This window comes from Eucalyptus grandis, chromosome 6, assembly GCF_016545825.1.
Source record: "Eucalyptus grandis isolate ANBG69807.140 chromosome 6, ASM1654582v1, whole genome shotgun sequence".
Classification (NCBI taxonomy): Eukaryota; Viridiplantae; Streptophyta; class Magnoliopsida; order Myrtales; family Myrtaceae; genus Eucalyptus; species Eucalyptus grandis.
The window spans coordinates 37,335,930-37,343,976 of record NC_052617.1 but is presented as its reverse complement, the minus strand read 5'-3'; the positions used below and the strand labels follow the sequence as shown (position 1 = coordinate 37,343,976).

Genomic DNA, 8,047 nt, shown 5'->3' with positions numbered 1-8,047 from the left:
AACCGAACTGGGAGGACTAGTTCCCAAGTTCTAGGATTGAGAATCGGACTGACTGAACCTGGAATCAGAAATCGGACTAGACTAATCAATTCCCAGTCCAATGTGGCTAGGAACCGAACTGGGAGGACTAGTTCCCAAGTTCTAGGATTGAGAATCGGACCGATTGAACCTGGAATCAAAAATCGGACCGACCGACCAGTCCGGTCCGGTGGAACCAGTAATTTGTTGTTTGTTTGTCGCCGTGTTAGATGAGTTGGTGCTCACGACTTGAGGATGTTCCGAGTGTGCAGTGAAGGATGAGGAGATAAGTGGTTGTTTCAGTTAGATCGGTCCTTTTGTAGTGACCCCATCTAATCGACGGGCTAATAGGAGTCAATCGTTTTGTTGATAGCTCTGTCTTTTTCTATAAATCATCCAGAAAGAATCTCGTTTAGTGGCTGCATGGCCTTGTTGTCAATTCATAAACTGCAGCACAATTGCAAAGGAAGGTGGGGAAAGCAGAAAGCAAAACCTAAAAATGGCAGGATGGTTTTTTAAAGCTTTTTTTTTTTTTTTTTGCTTTTTCTTTTTTTATATCAACCGATCTGGTTTGGTCGGTCCAATCGGTCCAATTCCCACCTTAGAATGGGTAATTGGACCGATGAGCCACCGATTCTAGGAATGAGAACCGGCAATTAGACCGCCCTTTCTGGGAATCATCCAAAACTGGCTGGTCCGGTCTGGTTCGGGCAATTCCTATTCAAACAGTTCCCATTGTACACCCTTACACGTTACCCCAATTTACTTCTTTCCTTGGTTTCATGTGATGAAACACTTCCTGGGCCACAGTGATATCATGATTAAGCCTACTTTCAAAGAATGCACTTTGATAAGGACTAGAGATTTGGGGGAGAAAATGATTAAGCCTGTCATCAAGTATTCCGGAGATCTGAAGAATTTAAATAGCATGCGTATCCAGGGAAGATCAAGTCAGGAATCTGATCGGCAAGGTCACTCTATAATCTATTCTCTGTCCCATCCTGATTCCCAACCTGATTGAAACAACTCATCTTGAAACTTTTGAAATCAGACAGTACCATCATCATCTCTTTCAACCCATCTGTGCAGATCAATCTTTAGTCTTAGAATTTCATCGCTGGCTCTCCTCTGAAAGCATGTTCTCTTTCTATGCCGTTAATCTCCTTCCTGCTGTGAGGACCGCTCTTCTTGCACCCACTTGAGAAGAGCTTTACTGCAATCGTCGAGCTTGTTTTGAAGCGCATGCAGAGTCCTTGCTTCTCGTAATTGGTCCATGCATTTTCCGGCCCGAATGGCTTCGGACCTCTTCCTTCACGGAACTCGAAATCCATCACCGGAGAAGTACGGATCCAACTCAGGATCATTGACTTCTCGTTGAAATTTCAAGTGATGGGCAAATGACCCCACAACCTTCGGATCGGATTCCTTACATGAGGACAGTTCAAATGTGAGAAAACTTAGGATCCATTCGTTTCGCGGAAAACGGGCCATTTCCAGAAAACATTTTCCCAAAAGTCATTTTCCAGAAAAATGACAATATTTTCCGATATTCGGCTAAAACTTGAAAATGTTTCAGAAAATGTTTTCCGGTGTTCGGTAAGGAAAATATTTTCTACTGGAAAATATTTTCTAAAATTTCACCACTTAGGTAATTCTCTTGAACATCGTTTGTGGGGCTTGAATCCTTTAAATGGCAATGACCCTTTTGCTTGGGAATAGTTTAATACGGTCTCTGTTACGAAGTTGCTTGCGGTCCGGGGGGACCCCCACAGCTCCTCTCCTTTTTTCCTCTTGGTGTTGTCTTGATCGATCAAAGATATGTGGTCACTATATCCAATTAGCCAAATCGGTGCTTTTGTTTCCTGTAATGAAAATTTTTTGAAGTCTCCTGGCCGAAACTAGCAATTTGAGAATTCACAATTAGAATCGCTCCGTGTACTTTGTGCATCATTAGTAATGCCCTTTCTATTGGAATCCCACTATCCAAATGCACGCTTCATCTAATTAAAAAGTCGACAAAAATTATAAACATAACAAAAGGCACGAAATTGCACAGAATTCAACACCACATAATTAGGCAGATAAGCCTAGAAAGAGCAAGTCAAACATCATCCACGGTTTCCTCCCACTGATAGTCGAGTAAACAATTACAGGCACCATTCTACTATATGAGAGTGACTACATTACTAGGTTTCAGATAGGATGTCATGCATGGTTATAGGCCCTCTTTCGTCCGACCAAATTGGGTACAAACTACCAAACCAAATATCATAACAACATCAGAGTTGAGCTTCCCACATCTTACACCAGATCCTGAGAGGGAGGTGACAGCTACAAACTACCCATTATCCCACAAAAACAAACAAACGCAGCCGAAAATGTTCTTACATCCTGAGAAGAAATCTTGAGCCAGCTCGGAGAAGTCCTCTTGTAGGGTAGAGCAGAAGCTGAAATATCCTTACTGCCAAGTATCAATAAAACCCACAAAGGAGGGACAACCAGAAACAAAAATGGAGTTAGCAAAAATCGCAACTGGTCAGGACAACGGCGACCAGACAATACCCATAATCATGAGCATGTAAGAGAATAATCAAACTAATTATTTACGAGAATGATCAAAGTAAACCCATTTCATTCAAATTCACATCTAATTGATAAACGCCCAACATATGTCCAGTTAGAGTCAACGTTCAATGCGCTCGAGGCATAAGAGTATAATAATTCAACCAAAAACCCCTGCAAATTAAATTTAATTCCTCCGCACATAACTATTTGTATACCAGCATGATCGATGTATCACCAAATCAAGATCAAATCACCATCACAAATGCAAGTAAGAGATAAAGAACTTCAAGAAATCATTTCCCTTGTCTTGTAGCTTCAAGCTACTGTTATTCATCTTCACAAATGCAAACGATAATAAGTAGCACCAAAACCTTAATCCTCAAACACCAGCAAGCATTTGAAAAAATGCAAGTGAGAATTTCACGTAGATCACTCCAGATCATGCAGAGCCACTACCTCCACAATGAAGAAGACATCCAAGGGCTTGCATTGTTGGGTTTGACAACTAAAATATGGAACAAATAAGTGGGTGTCTATGACATTGCAACTTACCTCAAGCGAGGGAATCATGAGAAATCAGGGAAGCATTGCCTCATTTTCATTTCCACATATACAATCAACCAGAGCCTACAATTAAATCCAGTAAAATCCACACCACATTCTGGTAACCATTCTATATCATCAAACGAAAGAGGCATATGCATCCCGAAGACACAATCTCCTCCTATCCGGACACCATCATCTCTGCACCCCTCGATAACACAATCTCGAAAATCCAGAAAAAACGGAAACGCATCCACTGTCCAGAGACATTCCGTGCATTTAGGAAACACCTCGGCAGGCGCGGCTCAGACCACAATCGCCACCGAGATCAAAGAACAACACAACAGCAAAATCACATCCGCAAACAATTTCCGCAACACAAGTAAATTGAGAATCCAAAGCATCCAAGCAAAGGAAAGAAGTGAAAACATAGTAGAGAAACGAAGTCAAACACCGGCGATTCACGCCGGCATGCACTTCAAGTCTAAGCGCGACGGTCGACTCACGCGGCCGGCCGGGGAAAAACCATCCGGCGGCTGAAGTGAGAGGCGTGTACCTAGACCGCGGATATTCTTTGCTGCCGATGAGGGGAAACCGTCCGAGGCAAGTGTGTGACTCGGCAGAGTCCATTGATTGCGCGATGAGGGATGCTTCGCCGCTGCTAATCGTTAGCATCGAAGGAGGAGGAGGACGAGATCAGAAACCTCAGGTTTCGTGAGAAAGAGTGCATAAATGAGGAAGGAAAGAAGCAGCGCAAGAGCGGGTGCAAGAAGATGGGAAAATGATTTCCTCTTTTCACGATGTTACAAGGGGATTTTTCGTTGACCGGAAATTTCTTTTTTTTTTTACCGTCTATTTTCCGCCCACCTGAACACTGGAAATTCTAGAAAATATTTTTCTAGAAGTTATTTTCCACGAAACGAACGGACCTTAGTTTTACAATTTTCGCATGGTGGTGTCGACTCTGCACCTTATTTGGTTTTCTTCTAAAGTAGTTTTGTGCGGCCGGTGCACATGCACGAATTTCTTGTTTATTTCTAATGAATGACAACATGTGTTCGAATTAATTTAGAAAAGTCAGTATGTGTTCAAATAAAAAGACTTTTGATGTCCTCTGAACATCAAAATGCCATAGAATTATTGCAATTTTATAAATGTGTAATTACGTTGACAAATATCAAATATATTGTTGGTGAAAAAAATGATCAATAAACTGCTCATCTGGTAGTTCATTAGTGACCTGCCAACTCTCATAGTAAAGTACTACTTTTTATGGGATTGTTTATAAATAACTTATAAATTATCGTATAGATTGATACTGTTCTTACTGTAATTTACTAATTTGAATGAGCTGCCAACTTTTATACGATGAAGTCACCAACTCTTACTTAAATAACTTTTAAACATTTATTAAATCCCTTCAAATTTATTAATTTTTATAAAAACTACCAACCTGCCTAATATGTCACAAGCTATTATTGATATTATCATCCCTTATAAGAAATTGTCAACCTTTATACGAGTGAGATCCAACTTTTTTACGATAAAATGACCAGCTAATGTTGTGTTTAAAAACTCTTATTTTGGCCATTTACTTATTTAATCGATTCCCAGTTACCAACTTTTCTAATATCTTACAAATTTTCATTGACATCACCATCTCTTATGCGAAATTGCCAACCTTTATTTGAATAAAATACAAAAATGATTAAATTACCAACTAGTTTTAGGTTATAAACTCTTATTCGAGCTACTTACCAGTTTTTTATTAGATGGATTCAAAGTTACCCAGTTTTCTACTAATTTACTTACATTTCTAATATCTCACAAACTTTCAGAACATCAATTCTGATTTTTCTAATAACTTCCCGACTTTTTCTAATATGTTACAATCTTTTATGGAAATTACTACATCTTACATGAAATTACCAACCTTTAGGGTGATGAGCTAAGACTTCTCTATGATAAAGTTACCCACTAGTATTTAAGTTACAAACTCTCATTTGAGCCATTCGCCAACATTTATTCAATCAAATTCCAAATTACCAATTTTTTTAAGTAACTAACCAACTTTTTTTCAGGAAGTCGAACCGACTCTTATGTATGTGACCGACTCTTATATCTAATCAAAAAAATTATTTAAAATTTTTTTTGTCGGTCATATTCTATTCATACTCTAACTTTCACTTTTAGACTCTACCATGCCTCCTTATGAGGTATACGAGTTGAAACCCATATTTGAAACTAAATTGTTCTCACCCAAACCTCCTGAGAATGTGAGGATTTAAACCCTTCACCTCCCCCTTCCATGTTAGAATAGTGGCCACCAAGGCAAATCCTAGTAGTTAAAAAAAAAAAACTTTATCTAAATTACTTACCACTTTTTTCCAATTAAATTACCAGCTAATTTTAGGCCATCGACCGCCATTTGAGCGACTAACTAATGCTGGTTTGGTCGTTCCCAAAATTACCAAATTTATTTCTAATAAAAAAAATTTCCGAATTACCCATTTTTTGGGCCTCTCCCTATCAAAGGCCCAAAACTTAAAGAACTAATCTAACCAAGAGACTAGAACAAACCCATAGGTGAGCCCAGGCCCAAAATTCGAAACAAAAGTGCGTAGGACGAACCTACACGAGTGCAAATTCATTAATTCTTGACGACAAATTGATAGGACAAAACTTTAAGGTAAGAAGGTATCGCATCATTATTTAATTAGTTCGAATACATATATTTTCCCAAATTCTGATTTTTTTTTTTAGGAATATGTCCATATGTAGCTGAGTTTAATTTATCACATCCGGATCTAAACTTTTCAACAATAAAATTCTCAATATGCCAAATCATTCAATATCGGGGAAAGTTTCCTACCCTATAGGGATATTACCATATAAATATAAGAGCAAAATAATGTGGCAAGTTCAATTATAAACTTTTCAATTGTACCAATTCAGTTGTCAAACTCTCAATGATTTACCAATGTAGTACTTCTAACCAATTTTGACCCAAAAAAACTAACATGACATACCTAATGTGGCCAATTCTGTCCTTGCACTCATAGATTTGATTTAGAAGCACCAATTTGGATTTTTTTGTAAGATAGAAATTAATTTGGGAAAATGCGTCGTGGGATAAATATACCATGGGTAATCAGTTTGAGAATTTTAATGGCAATAGCCCTTGTTCTTTCTCTAGATGAGCAAGGAAAATCGTGATGCTTTCTCAAATTTTCGTTTCGTAGTAAATAAATAACAAATGGACTAACCAGAATAATTTTACAAGGACCTAGTTCTTACCTGTTAGAGGGTTGCTTTTTGGAAAAATAACGTGGAAACGTTTGATTTTTCTGTCTTTCTAACCTGATGAGGACAATAGATGCTGAGATTCATGGTGCTTCCGAATCTATTCTTTTCCATGAATGATGTACATGTGCATGAATGAGAGAAAATGATGAGAGATTTCAACCGTATTTGGACAAAATATAAAATTCCCGTGAATAAGATATTTGCTTTTGGAGTGGGCATTGAGAATTAGGCATGGTTGTATCTTCTAAGCTAAGACCGACAGCAACTCTCAATCAAATCAAATCAAACCGTTAATTTTGTCCACAAAGTATTAAGGACGGGAAGATTTCTTGTTCTAGTCTACTTCTGGCTTTTCCCCGTAAACGCGGCTTTTACTTGGTAATTTCCTCTACCACTCCCAGCAAGAATTATTTTAAATTTTGACCACGACAACCCTTGACATAAAATTAAAATATATATATATACATTTTAGTTGCGTGTGGAGGTACGGTGTTAGCGTGTTGCTTAAATTAGAAGATTAAATCGCACAAATTTTATGTCAAATGACCAAAAGCGGACTTGATGAGAGCTTTGAAATTTCGAAAAATCCCAGAAGGAATGCTATATGTTCTAACAAGTCAACGACACTTTCAATTGGAGCACGATAAAGCAAACTAGCATGTATGAGTATGCTTTTATCTTTTGCTTTTTGTTTATAAATAAATTTTGCAGTGGATGTACTTTGATCTTTTCTTAATTCAGAGTACCCGGAATTTTTCGCAATATTACAAATGTTGGCACATATATTCATATGTCAATTTTTAATGAGCTTTGAAATTTTGAAAAAATTCTAAGAGTTGAAAAAGAACGCTCTAACCTAAGGTAGAGTTTGTAGCTCTTATCGAAGCAATAGAGAGCAAAGTCATAATGTACTTTAATAGGTTCCAAGCTACAAAAATATAAAAATCCACCGTCAAATGCCAGGATCCAATGCAAGACAGGCGGTCAAGACTATTTTGGAGTATGGTACGGGGCAAAGAAATTTCTAGTGAAGCAGTGAAATGCGTAGAGATCAAAGAGCACATCGATTATGAAGGCATTAAGCTGGCTGGCGTTGACATTGAGAGCAGATGCTAGAGGACAAATGCGGATCAGGTATGACTCTCTTCATCACTCGAGGAAAAAAATTGCAAACGTTGTTAATGTAAATAGCACAAATTTCCTAAGACTTGCAGTATCATTATAAGTCAGGCCTAACACTTTGGAACGCACAATGTGACTACAAGGACTTTGACAAGTTTTTTTACCTCTTTTGGGTCGATCATTGACAAGTTAATTGAGGGAGGGGAAAACAGGTTGAATAATACGATTACTAGACATGAAAATTTTGGGACTAAAAACTCAAATTGAAGACTTGTTTCACGTGTTTGACAAATTGCTTTCTCAACCGAAAAAAAAAAAAAAAAAGGATAAGTGCAATAGAAGTCCTCAAACTTGTCATGAAAATGCAGTTGAATTAAAACTTGCAAAAAATGCACGAGTTAAAAACTTGTTAAATTATTTCAATCGAGTCCTAAAATTGATACTTTGTCAAATTTACTAACGGAAAATACGGACGTGGCGCGACGTGGCATTT

At 37.9% G+C, this 8,047-nt stretch overlaps 1 long non-coding RNA gene across 1 annotated transcript; it reads right to left on the bottom strand.

The window, feature by feature from the left end:
• Window positions 1–2,113: 2,113 nt before the first annotated feature.
• On the bottom strand, window positions 2,114–3,844 carry LOC120294720. Its single transcript, XR_005551962.1, has 2 exons — window positions 3,683–3,844; window positions 2,114–2,479 (listed from the first exon to the last, which is right to left on the bottom strand). It is a non-coding gene; the product is annotated as an uncharacterized LOC120294720 (long non-coding RNA).
• Between the last annotated feature and the right edge of the window lie 4,203 nt (window positions 3,845–8,047).